Raw genomic sequence first — 17,147 nt, 5'->3', positions numbered from 1 at the left:
ATCACACTACATTTATCTGAGTTTAATGCAAGATTCCAGATATTACACCAATTCGATGTCTGACGTAAGGCATCTTGTAGGTCTTGGCAATCAGATGTTTTTTGAATTTCCTTGAACAATTTACAATCGTCGGCATAAAGGAGAGTTTGAGCTTGGGAAGAAGGTAGCAAAGAGGCAAGATCATCAATATACAAGTTAAACAGATAAGGACCAAGGACACTCCCCTGAGGAACCCCAGATGTCAGAGGAGACCAAGGAGAAGATGAGCCAGAAAGAATAACCCTTTGAGTTCGATTGTTGAGGAAGCTAGTAAGGAGACTTTTGAAATTACCAGAAATATTAAATCGTTCACCTAATTTGTGGAGGAGGAGGCTATGATTGATAGAGTCAAAAGCTTTGGAAAAATCCAGGAAAATGGTGTCTAACTGTGATTTATTATTAATGAGGTTAATGGCATTATGCTGAAAGACGGATAAGTTGGTCATGCATGAGCGGCCCGGAAGAAAACCATGTTGATTATCAGAGAGATGAGGGGAGGTGAAGTAGTATAGTCGATTTAAGAGTATTCTTTCACAAACAGAAGAGAGAACTGGAAGTAAGGAGATGGGTCTATAGTTTGATGCAACATTTTTTGGCCCGGATTTATGAATGGGGATAACATTAGCAGTTTTCCATTGTGGTGGAAAAATGCCAAGGGAAAAGCATCGGTTTAAAAGCAAAGTTAAAGGAATGGAGAGTGATTCAGCACAATGGTGAACAAATATCGGACTCAGGCCATCAGGGTCTGATGAACGTTGAAGGGGAATTTTGCGTAAATATTTAAGAACTTCAAGCGGGTCGGTTCGAATTTCACAGAGGCAATTACTGGAAATGGGTGCAGGGAAGTGATCATGGGTGAGAGGTGGGGAAGAGAGGGGTGTCATGCATTCAGAGAAGAATTTGAGAAAGAGGGTCATCCGGTTTTCTCCAACGGCATTAGCATTACCGTAAGAAACTATTTCAGGGATTCTAGGTTTACTGCGGCGGCGATTTACAAATGACCAAAATTTTCTTGGATTGGTGGTAATGGATGAAGTGACGTTCTGGGTGAACTCAGCATAGTCATGTTGGATGAGGACCTTTGAGTAGCGACGCAGGTCTTTGAATGAGCGAAGGGTATACTCGTTTGGGCAGGATTTGTGGAGGTACCATGCGCGGTTATTATTTCCAAGAATACGCAAGGTCTCGGGCTTGAACCAGGAAGGAAATTTTCTGGTCCTGCGTTTTACCTTGGGCACACAGTCCTTAATGACACTTTCAATAACACTGTAGAGGTAGTCGACCGCTTCCTCAGGGGATAAAGACGATAGAACGCCCCAGGGGATGAGGTCGAGGCGGCGGTTGATGTCCTCCCAGCAAACTTTTGACCAGGCAGGGAGGGGAAACAAAGGACCATTGGGAGGTGCACGGGTTGTCCGGGAACGGCAGAAACGGTACTCGGCATCGAGGGATTCGTGGTCAGAAGCAAAGATATTTCGCCCCGGTGTAATTTCTTCTGGAGGAAGAGACGAAATAAGGAAATCGCGAGTATGGTGAAGATTATATTGAGAGAGTTGAAGGCCAGCTATGAAATGGTCAAGAAAATAGCGATCGTGGACATTGAGCGGATGGCCACAATTTGGGGAGTCCCAACCGATTGATAGGTTAAAATCTCCCAAAAGAATAACATCACCAAGCTTCACAGCACTAAGAACTGAGTCCAAACAATTTTCTAATATTATGATGTCACTTGATGGGGGGCGGTAGAAACACCCTATTAAAATTTTCGATTTCCCACGGTTGCGAGAAGAAGGAGAAACTTCACACCACACAATTTCACATCCCGTCTCCAGGTCCTTGCGACGCTTTGAATAAAAGTTAGAGTTTATAGCGAGGAGTACACCACCACCTCTAGAGGATCTATCCCTGCGGTAAATTTTATGAGTGTCAGAGAAAGACAACTCACTGTTGCTAACAGCTGAAGATAGCCACGTTTCTGTGAAAGCAATAGCATCAAAACAAGACAGTTCGTGAGCATGAGAATCACATATCGAGAGTTTATTTTTGATGCTTCTAACATTTTGGTAATATACTCGAAAAAGATCACTCGGGGAAGGACCAGGGTTAATTTCCACATCACCACACATAAGCACAACAAGTAAAATAAGCACTCCGCGAACAGGATATGGGTGGGAGATTGGTGGCCGCAAGGGTCCACGCGATCGCCGGTACGAGGATGACGAGACGTCGGGGAACACAGCAAGACCACTCGATTGCAAGGCCGGAAAATAAAACTTCCTGTAACTGAAGAACACTTCATCCCCAGAAGGCACTGTTGACGGATGGGCTTCTGGTAACATACGTGCACATAAATGCAGAGAAATGTTCACAAATAGAATGAAACTGATCACTGAAACACAGTATAAATGCGGAGCGACTCGAGCGCGTGTATTGCACCTCGGCGCCATCTTGCCAATTTCATTCTTTCATTCCATTAGTCAATTGTTTTTCTCGCTAGAAGATTCTTGCAGGCAACATAAATGTATTCAAATATATATTCAACAATAGCTGTCGGCACAATTATTTTATATCCATGTTGATATTGTGCCATACTAATAAATGTCAATTTGCGTAAAAACTCGTTTCACCGTATGCTCGCATCTTTAAGAATACAATAATTACATTATAACTGGTGGAATACGTCAGATATAGTCGCGATTGAATACATGTACATAGTATTTAAAGGAAAGAAGTATATATGCATAAATACAACAATATTCGAAATAATTGATGTATAATCTTCACCGTGTAACCATTATCCGAACTTTTAGCGCAATGAGACGGGAAATAGTATCACATTTCAAACTAACCCTTCAATCACTAATTAAAGTCACTGTTACAATCATTACTTGTAACAACTATTTGTCGAGGATATTTAATATTGATTTTCTAAAATTTATCTTTAGATTTTAAGCTATTATATTTCGCTTAAAATGCGGTTTTGCGCAGAAATCAGTTTCACTCCATTCAAAATGTTGAAGAATAGTAGAAATTATGACGTGAGTTCGAGAAATGGAATGATGTAAGTGGGCCGAATAGAGTACGTATTTACGGCTTTCGCATCGACTGATTCGACGTTCGATTTTCTGCAGGAGAGCTCTCGGTGTCGACGGATTTATAAATAGTTTCCCCTCGATCCCATTGGATGAGAACGTGATTTTTTTCAAGTGCCTCTGTGTTAGCAGCGCCACGCCACAGAATGCTATATAAACTGGGAGGACCTCTCGTGCCGTCATTGCAATGATCTTCACCGCTTTCTTTTTGCGCCTCCCAGGGTAGCATTTTGACTACTCAAGGCTCCACTTCCACACATATTTCCCGCTCCTTAATTGAGACGGTATCCTTTCAAGGAGTAGATAAGAAGGATGACCGTTTTGACGATTTTTCTGACTTCTAGTTTAAAGTATACCGGGACTAGCCGTGATAACTTTTACGGGAGTCACCCGCAATGCACAATCGTGCGAAAGATCCACAGAGAAAAAAATCATTCGCCTTGACCGGGATTCGAACCCGGATCCCCCGATTTCCGGTCGAGTGCTTTAGATGAGGAGGATTATCCGAATATATCCACAGGGAAGAATGTCGCCTCGATAGCTTAACTGGCTAAAGCACTCGACCGGAAATCGAGGGATCCGGGTTCGAATCCCGGTCAAGGCGAATGAATTTTTCTCTGTGAATATTTCGCACGATTTCTGACTTCTGGCAAATTTTCTCTCTTTATTTTTCTCGTCCTACGAAGAAATGTGGAAATCTTTTCTTGGGCTCTAATGTTTGCCATCGCATTTTGATGAAATTTCATCGTATATTTATCTCATTAATCTTATTAATTACGAAATTTTTCTTACGCTTAATTATTTTACCTTGAAATTTCAGAATTACCTCGCCGTATTAAAAATAAATTCAGCATATATTTAATTTTCATGAAATGCTCCTTTTGAAGCTTCAAAGTAAAAGCTCTCCCCTTACGCAAAACTTGTTGTCATCTAACCGCCTTCTGAATTTCATTATCAGAATTTATCTTTTCTTTGATATTTTCTTTCCTATAATTTTAAAAGATGTTCATAGATAATGATGACATCATCCCGTTATCGTCGGAATTTGGTTTGAAAGATAACTGGCGTTAAAAACTTACGCAATCACGGTTCATAATTCTTGCTATTCAACAAATAATAGTTTTTATCGATCGAAATAGTGGAGAAATATCAAACGTTTTGTATCGTGTGAGTTTCCACTCATCTCTCAATCATTAAAATGCAGAAGACTATAAGTGATTGAATATTATGTTGAGGAAGGAATCTCTGTTATGGTAGCAAGATGAAAAGATAGGAAAATATAGGGTTCCCAATATCTGGTATTTATTTTATGCGAGAGTGCTATATGGCTCATCTTGGTGGTAATATCGTTTCTTGACGTTGAGCAAAACTTATCGCCCTTCCGAAGCAACGAGAAAACTTCACGACAATGGCAAGGTCGTGACTTTAATTCCCCCATGTATCCGGTCAAAGTTTTTCTCAGAAATTCGTTCAATAACCGCAGTGCGGTAGATGATGCTTGCTGCCTTACCCGAGGGAAACTCAGACCGAAAACCTGAAGACAAAGTGCAAAAATAAAGTAAGAAACAATCGCCGCAGAAAACTTAAATTACGACACGTCTCTCCGCGTCCCAGGTTTCTTTCCCACTTCTCATCTTGAGAAAACAAAATATATCATCGGGTTATCATATGGGTTTGTGTCATTGCATTTACCATCAAAGCTGCTTCTATTTTGTTCCTTGCCATTGGTAATAATTTATTCCAAGGACATGAAATTTTGAATTTAAAGACTTTCATTTCATGTGAGTTGGTTTTTTCCACTGCAGTTTTTATTGCCTGACGGATTTATTTAGGAATAGCATCAATAAGCAATATTTCAGTAAGAAATAGTTCATATTTTTATCTGCGTATATCGTCAGTTATGCTGTAACTCCCCATTGAATTAAAGAAGGATATAAAGAGAGTAATGGTATTTAAATTAGATTAGTTATGTACCGAAGGGTAAAAACCAGCGTCAGCCGATAATTTTCCTGTTTGCGGGTCGTAACCTGAAACACATTTCGGTCTTAATTTGTTTTAATTTCTCTTTTGTTTCATTCGAAATATGCAAAGCAGAGTCAATCACCTGTAGCGTATACAAATTTAATAATCTCTCTGCATTTCACGCACGTTTCTACGTTTTTACGATGAGCAGTAAAAATATTCATTGCCCTCCTTATTTTTAACCTTTTTTGGTGTTCTCTTTAGTTATACTTGCTTTAAATACACTATATTTATATTTTTACAAGCCTTCTAATTTTCCTCGCAGGTGTTATGCATGGGGTCACAATACTAATGGAGTCACATCTCCCAATCACAATTTTTGTGCAACATATATTTTTTTTTGCTTTACCCAGGAAGTTAATCCCTAAAAAAATGAAATAAACTAAATGGTAATCCTCTTGCTTATTTTCTGTATCTATTTGATAGCATATTGTCTCGTTGGGTTGAAATCCTTTTAAAACTCTATGGTGGACCCTGTCAGTGGCCATTTCATTATCTAATAAATTATTAGATATCATTATCGTATTGCGGTGTTCTGCCCATCAGCAGGCCCCTTGCGTCAACGCTGACTCCATTCCCTCCTGTCTCCAGCCATCTCTTTGAAGTCTCCATATTTTCCTATTTTTAAGTTGTCAATTAACTTCAGCCTTCCCCTTCTTCTGATCCCTTCCACCGTTCCCTCCAAGGCTACCTTCAGAATGCCCTTCCCTCTTATCAAATGTCCCAGCCAGCCTTCCTTTTATTTATTTTGTCCATCAACCTTCTTTCCTCATCTCAACAAATAAATATGCATATTTATATAATTATATAAATATGCATATTTATATAATTATATAAATATGCATGATTTTTTTCAATTATTTTCATTCTTAATGACGCTTGATGTGCTAAAATATCATTATTACGCGTTACCCAGATGCTGCACATTTTTTTACCATCAGGTCCCAAAAAATTACTTCGTTTGGAAAGTTTTTACTAAGCAAATTTCGGTTATACAAGTGTCAGTTTTGAAATTCTGGGCTGAGCGGAATGCACGTTTTTTCTTCCGCGCTCGACAAAGGCGTTGTGCTTGCGTTTAAACACACAGGTCTGCCGGAGTTGGGCAGAGCGTGCAGCGAGGTGGGAGGGGGGGTAAGGAGAGCATTGTCCATATGACAAAAGCCGCTTTTGAAGTTCGGAAGGTCGTCCGGAAAATTCCGCCCACTTTGCATGACGCAACAAAAAAAAGTAAAACATTGGTGAGAATGGCACAAGCAGCTTGGGGACACGCTCGCACAAATGGTTCGAGATGTTATGGGCGCACCGGACTAGACAAAGCGGTACCCTTTCCTCCCGTTCAGAAGGTTGGCATGAATAATATTAGTGGCGGCGCGGCGGAAAGATAGGTTTCCCTTGGTGCAGCTGTCCTACGTGTCCTCGCTTGCAGGCCCAGCCGTGAAGTGAGTGTGGTTGTCACCCATATTCGTGCATTTCACATTCGTATGCTTAGTCCCGGCACTTGTTTTTGTAATCCAGCCTGTACAGTTAGTTTAATGGGGTATTGTCACGTAACTAACCCATTCATATATCTCCTTGTTTGGTTATTCTTCTCCACCCTCACCTTGCATTTTAGCGAACAAACACATTTTTCTGGCTTTGGACGATTGATTGCGAACGAAAAAATCGTAATGCAGCTTTTGGGGCAGTAATAAACGCTGACTATATTTGCTCTTAGAAGTAAATTTTACCTTTGGAAAACCTAAAGTAGGTGTTCTATAATTTCGAGCAGTTTATAGCGCTTGCGTATCATGTCCGTAGTAAAAGGGAATGATCTTGTGTAAGAAATTTGGTTATGCTCCAATTGTGAGTTGCAGATAAATAAGCCTGCTAAGAAGTCCTATTGCATGTATTACTTAAATTAGGCGTATGGCCTTATGCGTAGTTAACTGAGCTACTGATTTTTTACTCACGGGCTAACACCCGTTTTTACATGCTATCAACATTTTCTCCCTCTATGGTAGTCAAAATTTTAGAATTTCGTTTGACTTTTAAGTCGATTCCGGGGAATGCGTAATTCTTAAATATCTAAATTCAGACAAGTGCCTATTTTCTGGCACCTAAAACTATTATCGATTCTTGGCGTAACCCTTAGAAATTTCCGCTTTGCATCATTGATCCGTAAAAAAAATCATTCCATTCTTATTTTCTCCGGAAGTGCTCTGGAATTTTAATGCCTGTTGTAATGTTTTCACTTACTCATGATCACAAAGTATCATTTTTCTTACTCCTGTTAACTTTTCTTACTTCACTATCCCGGCGGACGATATCGATAATTTCCTTACGAATTTTACATCGGGTTAAAATCTTCATTGTGGCCGAATTTTCGTTATACAACCTTGACCTATCGATCATTCAGGACCACGTCCTTTTAATAAGCAATTATTGGCACCCTATACTACTATTTGCAGTGAAACAGGGCGTCAGATAGTAACTAGCAAGGTGAGGGCAGACTGATAGATACCGGATTAACTTGAACAAGTTTTCTATATAATTCTTTTGGGTTTCAAATAAGCAATAACAAGACTTCGGCAACAATGGTGATTTTAACGCAGTGTAAATCCCGTGAAGATATCTCATGCATTTTTCTTGTAGCTCAATGGAATATACATTTCTTTGATCGTGAATGCTTTTTTTCTTCATCTTTCTGCCCTGAAGATACATCCCATCGTTGGTTGTGCCCATTAAATTGGCATTGATCCATCTCTCTCTGTAACTCAGCCGTGTGATGTAATGCCTGAATCGAGCCGAAACCACCTCCCCATTGCTTTCACTTCCGTTCACCACAAGGCAGGGCTCCAGGAAACGCATCGGCGGACCAACGCACACGTAAACGCAGGGAAATCGGCTCCCCGGTGCAAACTGCCTAACAGACGGAATTATAAAGCTACTTCGGGAGAGCGTGGGGTTGATTTAAGAGCAGGATCAGTGGGAAGAGCAAAGGAAACGACCACGAGATTCCCTTGAAAGCATCGCCAGCGGGGAAGTGCGTCTTTCTGAGCAGCCATCACAGCACACAACTGCGCAAAGGCCTTTTGTGGTGCGTTTGTCCCACTCCGACCCTTAGCTCTTCGTCTGCGTTCATCTCTCCATTTGCACACAGGCTAGGCTGTCTGATGAACGCGTGTGTTTGCCTCCAACCTCACTAGTACGACCCCGCCTCCTATGCATTCACTTCCTGAAATTTTGTAACCGCTTTTATCTATCACATCATCATCACCAGTGGTCAATAATCAAAATATTGGTATGCCACTGCTCATCCACTCAATTATCAATAAATGTATCATATATTCAATATTAATGTCGATTCAAGAACGAATTCTGTTCTCACAGAAGCCTTATTTTCTACAAATTCAAGCGGTTTGTACCTTATGACACTATTTTCGAGTCCACTCTGTCTACAATGTCTCGAAACTACTGTCTTTTCTATGTCTCGTCTACTTGAGATTCCGTCTATAATATCTTTTTTATTTCATTCTGATACATGGATTGCATGCCTTTCTTTCCCTGATCATGGCTTTTAGCATCCTCTCATCGCTCAGTATCTCTTTTAAATACGTCTACTCTTTCGAGCCTTTTACTGTTTCTTCTCCCCGTTTATCAGATTATAAGTCAAGCGAATTAAATAATATAATAAATAATAGAGTTTAGAAGCATGCGTAACATAGTATTATCACCATCACTGGTCAACAATGCTAATATTGGTTTGACGCAGCTCTCCACTCAGTTTTCCTGTCAGCTAACCTTATCACGCCTAAGTTTTTATTCTCTTTCACATCCTTCTTTGCTTGTCCCAAAATTGCCGGAAATGAGGGCAGTGTATCTGACTCTAATGAAGTGGTAGAAGATGTATGTAGAGGAGAGGAATGAAGCGAACGGAGTGTGTGGTTGTCGCTGTGTTGCCTGTATGCTTTAGTCGCTTTCCACCATCATCACATCCAATCTTCCCGTCTCCCTCTGCGACTGCTTCCATTTCTGCATTTGCTTTGCCAAGGTATTTTGTCGGCCGTGAGTGTGCTGTCGCTAACCTATCTGGTTCCACCAATTCTTTTTCCCATCCACTTCCTCGAAGAAACTAAGCGTCAGTGGGGTTATACCATTAACGTTCCTAGGGCTTCTATTTTATTCAATCGAAAGTCTGTTTAGAGAGATTCACCACCTTTAGGGTATCTGGGGATGACGCTTAATTGGAGGTAACCTGGGCGCGGCCATCATTTCATGCTGTGGTATTGTAAGCGCTATGTTTTTCAGTTGGATTTGTGAAATAGAATGCCATCAAGTAATACTTTTAATTATGCTACGAGTGCGGTTCTTGCCATATGGCCGAAACTGAAGAAACGGCGAGTAGTTCTGTGAGTGAACTGAGTGGTATAAGTCGAACATGCATCAATTTGGCTGCATCTTCTAAGACTTATTGTGAGACAAAAGCGTATTTAATTAGCCATTATATAGACGAAAGTACTTACTGCTACTCAGCGAGCTGTATTCCGTAACAAATTGGACATTGATTAAAGTGGCGCTTCATGGAAATTTTTTGCTGGCTATTAAGTCTTTAACGATGGTTTGGTATTAAATTATTTAAATTCGTAATCAGTAAGGGGAGGGTTGAGTAAGGTAAGGAAGGAGAAGTGTCATTGGGTAGTGCACTTGGGGAATGGAATGGCAAGGAGTGGGTGTGCTCTATGAATATTTGTTCCTTCATCAAAGAAATGCCCCCATTTTGCACTGTAATTGAGAATGACCTGACGGTCGAAATGCGTCGTATATCTATGAAGATATATAAAAGAGAACGTCTGTTTTTTTGGTCCGCTATGCATTTCCATACGGCTGCATGGATTACAACCTAAGTTAGTACGTAGGTCCAACTTATACTCACGAACCCTGTAGTGCTGCTTTTGGTTGCTTCCGACGCGTCCTTTTCGTCGTTTTATCATTACCGAACCCTGCAAGTGCGCTCAGCGCCACATTGCACCCATTCCTCACCATATGCTTACTCACCCACATTCCGATAACATCCTTATCCACTCTTCCATGTTTTTATATCTTTTTGAATACAATCGTGTCAGGCGAAGCATCATGGAACTCCTTCATGATATATCAGAGAGGAAAGGCAATGGCAGGTTCCACAATTTATTAAATACTGCGACCGCTTTCAATGCATAGTATCATCATCCTGAAGGCCTGATGATGATATCTCATCCCGTCCCGTCCTTCGTAGCATCATCATCGGGCCTGATGATTATTGGTCTGAAGATGATACTATGTATTGAAATCGGTCGCAGTATTTAATAAACTGTGGAACCTGCCACTGTCTTTCCTTTCTTATATATCTTTGTGCACGCTGTGTGCGAGGTGAAGGCCGATTCTGCGACTTCCAGATCCAATACCGCCTTTTCTCGCAACTACACCGTTCGCAGGTAAATGACTCTCGAATAACCTTGCTGTCCTTTTAACCATGCAATCCTACAAACCGTCTTCCTTCTTACTTTTTTTCATATTTTCCCATTTAGAGGCCAATGTGATCATGAATTCCAAGCTCTAAGTTTCCCCTTCTCTGGGTCCTATTCTTCCCGAGCAACACCGTGTGTCCGGCTAGTCATTTAATAATTTTTTGGAAGATTTTCCACCTCTCTTTCATTAAATCATGTATCACTTTTACTTGTGGAGCATGCGATTAAGTACGTGGTTACCATGCATGTTTGTGGAGAAGTGCACGAAGGGAGGGGGTGTTCGAGAGACCCCCTCCCCTCTCATGCTCTACGGGTCTTCTCCATTCGTCAAATTCAATCCTACTCGCCGCATACCCTTTCTCTCTCTCTGTCCCTCTTCGCCAGCTCTGCATTTGCTCAGGCAAGGCTCCCTTGCTGACGGACGATTGTGTTATGTCGCCAACCCCTCTAGTACCTTCTTCTACTTGAATAGAGCACTTAACGGGTTTCTCATGATAAGTGATAGGGCTGTCGGGTAAGCAAGCTCCGTTTTTGCATTCAAAATATGCAAGTTTTTGCTCAATTTTTATGATTCTCTAAAATTAATTCTATGTCAATTAGGTTAACTCTAGTTTTCCTTTCACGAAAATAAAGTTTCCAATTATATTTTTTTTATTCTAATAAAGTCTCCTAATAAAAGAAGCTACCATGAAATACACTGGAAAACCCCAATGCAAACTGTTATGGGTCCATCGCTGAAAAATCCACGTTTTCACCTTTCACCTTTTCCCCAATGGCTTCAACCCCTCTGCTTCATTCCATGCAACATAACTCACGAATATTTTGTATGAATACCTAAAACTTAGTTTTTTTTTCTATAAAAATATAAAAACATGACCATTGTTTGGACAATTAATGTAATCTTCTGGTTATGATGACGCTGATCTCCAGAAGATGGCGTTAGCTGTCAAAAACATGTTGGTGTTTTAATTTTAAAATATCAGCGGAAAAACAAAGTTAAAGTTATTCATTCAAAATGTTCAGCAATATCCACCAAATAACTCCGGAAACTACCAATTTCAACAACGCACGATTCTGAGTTAGTCCTGCATTGAAACCAATCTCTCACGCAGTCATTCAATGGTTCGCCCAGAAGGTTGGTTTGGTTTGATGAGTGTAGTAGACCTGACCCCGGGCATGTAAAATTTCAGGGAAAGGGGGCCAGTGCATTTTCCTTGGCCGCTTCGCACTACGAGGATTTTCTTTCGGGAGTGTCCGGAGGTATGAGCCCAGGACCACTCTATCAGCGGCCAAGTGCCCACTCTGCCAACTAGACTGCCACGCTCCTATTGAAACCAATCTCCTAGATAATTTATTCATTATTCTGCATCTCTGACAGTTTTTTTTGTTTTAAATTTGCCATGTATTTTTTGTTTTTAGAATCCTCTGAACGATGGTGAATTTATATAAGTTTTAGAAATATTACGATGGTGTAAAGTCAACTTTTTTCCGTAGGGAATATCGTGGAACAACATGTCGAATGATGAACGAAAATATTGCAACGCCCACTAATTTTATTTTACAGCTCACAACACGTATATAGATTGCCTTGCAATCATCATAAAGTACCTGATGATGAGTGCCAGGCAATCTGAACACTTTTTTGAGCTCTTTGATAAAATTAGTGGGCATTGCGATATCTTTGTTTGTAATTACGCGATAGAGGATGGGCCCCAAAGACTTTATGAGATAGTATACCCCATAGGTACTGGCTCTTAGAGGACCACTATGCCAAAGTCCCATCGCAACGCGGAGAAGGGGTTGTTGGTGGTCTAGTGGGCATGCGGTCTACGTTGGGAGGATGGAATAGCATTCCTTTTGTCTGTCTGCGGATGCGGAAGTAGCCTGCCGACCGGACACGGAACAAAACAAGTCTCTGAAAAGAAAGACTGTGGGAGTTTGTGGATGAAGTACACAATGGAGGGAAAGAGGATGTGATGCTATTACGGAAGGAAGAAAAGCGAGTAAATAAAGAAAAAGGATTGAGCACCGCACCACCCTCTAATTTTGCCTTTCTCTGTTAATGTTAACATCAGCAATATATTTATTGCACATCGCACGCAATTAGATGTCTTATTCCTTCAATAAATGTATCATTATCAGAGTTAAATGTAAGATTGACGAGAGAGGAGCTGCCAGCTATCAGAATTAAACTGTTTTGGTGCTTATCATAGCATGAGAAACAATCCTTTACAAGATTAGAATGCTATACTAAAGTTTTAGGTAATCATTTGCCAAATAGTCGTTAAAGTATTCCATTGTATAATATATTTCTGCCATTATAGTTAAGAGAGAACGCTAGTTATATTTTCATGGTCCACAATTAGCCGCTACCTTTTTCCTTTACTTTTAGTCAAAGAAAAGAATAAATACTCCGGCTAAATCTGGTGGAAATACTCCATTTCACTGGGAAAATATAAGTAATTTCTTTCATTCCCTGAAAACATTTTACTAAACGACGTGACGTGGGTTATGAATAATAGTGAGTCATTGTCACGCCTCTTTGTTACTTTGAAACATTAGGGCATGAGCGTTAACCCACCGAGAGGTCGTATATTGATTTATTTAACGTGCTCATCAAGAGTGCTGCATGGAGGAAGCCCAATTCCATCCCATGGAAGGCTGATTTCTGTTGCCACTTCGACCGCATTTTAATCTGTTATCAAAAATTTCCACGGTGCGATGATGAGTGCGATGCGGTCCACTTATTTCCTGTAATTTGCATTATAAAGTTTGTAATTGCGAGGAATAATATTGAAAAGTTATAAATTAGATTGATCACATCATATTTAACATACATTTCGGTTGAAGCATCTAATAATTACCTTAATTAGCACCTTATTTCCCCGTGAAAGTGGGATCATTTTGTCCGTCAGCGACGCGAGTGGCGACCTTTTTTAAACCGATTTAAATGCGCGGTGGATGGCAACACATTCAGCAGTTCGACTCGAGGATCCTCTGTTGTAATATTCGTGGCGCTGATGTTGGCCTCACGTATTTTTTTGCGGATGCGATAAAGGCCTGCTGACCGGACGCGATCCGAAAGCAAGTGTCTGAAAAGGGCACAGTAGGTACCGGTGGATAGGAGAGAGGAACATAACAGATAGAACGGAAGAAAAAGGCCTCGCAGGAGGAAGGAATGGAGGAAGGGGAAAATGGACAACAAATTCCGCAACGCTCACATTTCGCCACTATCTATCTCACCTCGTGCCGACTTCCCGGTCTCGCAACAGTCCCTTCCCCAACCTCCGCAAACCACGCAACGCTTTTCAAACTGGAGGATCGGAAGGAAAAGGTGTTGTGTGGGGGTATTGGGGGAGTTGGCTCGGAGAAAGTCCGGAGGAAGTGTGGGGAGGGAGGCTCTTTCTGGGTCGAGGAGAGGTGCCAAGGTAGAGGCGGAAGCCCCAATTCTTTCCCTCCCATTCTTATTCTCTGTACACACGGCAGGAGGACGTGCTGCATAGCTGCCGGGCCGGACACGGCCTCGCTGCTATCTCAGAGGACGAATCACGTTCTCGGAAGGCATTCCCCAACCTTTAGACCCTTTCTTTCTCTCCGGATATTCCCCGATGCCTCGGACCCGTCGTTTCTTCGGCCGCTGTACGAGGTGCGTTCATAAAATAAGAAGAATATTATTTAATAATTATTAATTCATCTACATTAATATTGTCGTCTTCAAAACAATCTCCATTATAAGAGGTGAGTTCAAAAAGAAATGCTACACATTTTTTTTCACGGCCAATTTTGGTTGGAAAAACTTGGATGTGTGTGGTCTTGATTTGATTGGGTGTTAAAGTCTTCTGACTTTTTTTTCATCCTCACCTTTACGTGATACGCCCTGGCATTCGCCATTTTTTTATTAAAATTTCGTTACAAGTTTAAGACATCCACCGGTCTACGGAATCTGTCTTTGAAAGTGTCTTTAGAAGATGTGATTTTTTTATTGCTTAGTTGCCGTTGTCTGCAAGTTCGTCAAAATATTTTGCTGCCGTTTTCTTCACCACTGCTCTGGCTGCTGTCACTTTACCTATCGAGTAAACCGCCTGGTTGCCCAATCATTGTCTAATTTTAAATGTTGACCTTAGATGTCGTCTTTCAATCTAATCGATCTTTTCTTTGGATGGTAAGCCCCATCACGCCGCTGCCTCATATGGTAAGTTAACTGCAAGATTTATGAATTATTTATATATTATTGATGTAGTTGCTACGCCGCGGCGTGGCGTTCCTTTTTAGAATGGGGCTTAGAGACACCCTTGCTCCAATATATTTGGCAACCATTCTGTTTAGTTGGTGGCTCATGTAAAGTTTTCGGTCGACCTCGACGCCTAGATATTTTACATTTTCTTCCCAGCTCAAAGCCAGTTTTATTCTGACCCTTTCTCGTCTGTTTTCTTCTATTGTAGCCTGTATTTCAAAGGTTCTTGCTTTTGTTTTTCCGCGTTTATTTGCATTCTTCACTTACTATTCCATCTTACTACGTCGTCAAGGACATCCTGGCTGAAGCTATTGCCTCTTAGGGCACTTACTCCTCGATAAAATAGCTGCGTCATCTGCATATCACGCTACCATTGTGTGCCAGTCCTCTCTGTCAATAGGGAAGTCTGCGGCATAAATATTGAGTAGCAGGGGTCCAAGCACAGAGCCTTGTGGCACCCCTGCATTCATCGCCTTCTCTGAAAAAACTTGCTATTTCTTGTGAAAACTTTTCAAACATTACCGCTTTCCCTGGTATTGTTTCATTGACATCCGATAGGTGACCTCGCTACGCGGAGCTGTAAAAATTGCGTCTGTAACGGAGGTGCATTCCAAAAAAAGGTCAGTGATTGAGTTTCTTTCGAGGGAAAACAAGGGTATCTCACAAATTTATTCATAGGTGCTTGCAGCATGTCTAGTGTGATCTGGCAGTGGAAAAAGGGCGGTGAATCGTTGGGCAACGCGTGTCTCATCGCCGCCGCAACGAGGATGATGAAGGAGTTATTAACGCAGTTAGACGTTGGCTATGACATCAACCAATGAAATGGTACCGTGCAGGTATGCAGACCCTCCGTTTAACATGGCAACATGCCGTAATATTGAATGGAGATTACGTTGTGAAATAGTGATGCGAAGCAAAAATATTGGTAAATAACATTGTGTATTTGAATGCTGAATAAAACATCCCCCAACTAAGAAAAATAATGTGTTGCATACGTATTGGACTCCCATTATTTTGGATGCTCTTAATCATAGGGGGATCTAGGGGGGGGGGCACTGGGGCACGTGCCCCCCCCCCCCCAGACCCTTAAAAAATATGCAGGATTTTTAATATGGTCCCGTTATCATTTTGTTCGTTTTGTATTACGAGGCATCCTTGTGCCCCCCTCAATATCCTGGATACGGTCTTGCTTGTGCCCCCCCAGAAAGAAATCCTGGATCCGCCCCTGCTTATAACCATTTATTTCACTTTTCCACGTTTTCATCGGTTTTTGATGTGCCAGAGGCGTTTGTCATCTTCAGCGCGAGGAGATTGTAATATGCTGGAGGTAGCTTCAATAGTTCCGAATGTGTAGCGAATTGTGGCAGGAATAGGGCTGCTTGGGTAGGATCAGCCACGCCTACGTAGACCAAAAAATTGACAATTCCACTAGGGTCAATACTTACTATTTGAAGAAATTTTTGGCAATAACTCGCTAATAAATTAAAATAAACTAAACAAAAATAATACGTTAAAATGAACTATGAAACTCACTCAGTAAACCTTTTTTTCTTGCTTCATTGGTAAGTTTCGCGAAGTTATGTCTCAACCATCTTTTTTCAAAGAAAAACTGTTATCAATCACCACGGTTATGCTCTACAACCAGATTGGCAGAAAATAAAATTGTACTTGTATTAACTAGTCATTTCCCTGCACTTTTACTGGTATTTAATTTATTATAAACAATGGGGATCTAAAAATGACGGTACAAAAGTATATTTTCGGGATATACCCACCAGTAAAGTAGACAACAGGACACTGAGCTTATACATCAATAGAAGCATCGCGAATTGTGGGAAAACTCCAATGAAAATCACCGGAGAAATACGAGGGATTATGATAGAATTTTTCACTTAATGTATCTAATTTACAAAACAAAACTTAGCCACCTCAAATTATCAGTCGCAGACTTTATCAGTCGGAGACTAAGTCCAAAAATTGTCAAACCAAGATGGTGGAACTTTGACAACGCTAATAACGCGGAAACAGCGCCTCCAGATATTCACAACCACCTTATCTTCAGCGTCTTCATGTCCATTTTGGAAACGTAAATTCTTGTTGTATTCATATTAGGACTCACAATAGTCCTTTGTTGACGTTTCACACACTTCATCTGCTTTCGTTTTGATGATTAATTTCTTTTGACAAACGGAAATCGTGGGTGTGATAAAACACGTCTAATCTACGAAGTTGCCTTGTGGTTAGGTAAACAGTTATTGCAACTGAAAGTTTGAG

General features: G+C 40.9%; 1 non-coding gene across 1 annotated transcript; it reads left to right on the top strand.

Annotated features, from left to right (window-relative positions):
* The first annotated feature begins 3,662 nt into the window (after window positions 1-3,662).
* Window positions 3,663-3,735, top strand: Trnas-gga. Its single transcript has one exon. It is a non-coding gene; the product is annotated as a tRNA-Ser (tRNA).
* The last annotated feature ends 13,412 nt before the right edge of the window (window positions 3,736-17,147 follow it).

The sequence above is a fragment of the Ischnura elegans genome, chromosome 10 (genome assembly GCF_921293095.1).
Source record: "Ischnura elegans chromosome 10, ioIscEleg1.1, whole genome shotgun sequence".
NCBI classification, from domain to species: domain Eukaryota; kingdom Metazoa; phylum Arthropoda; class Insecta; order Odonata; family Coenagrionidae; genus Ischnura; species Ischnura elegans.
This window is presented reverse-complemented; position numbering and strand designations above follow the sequence as displayed.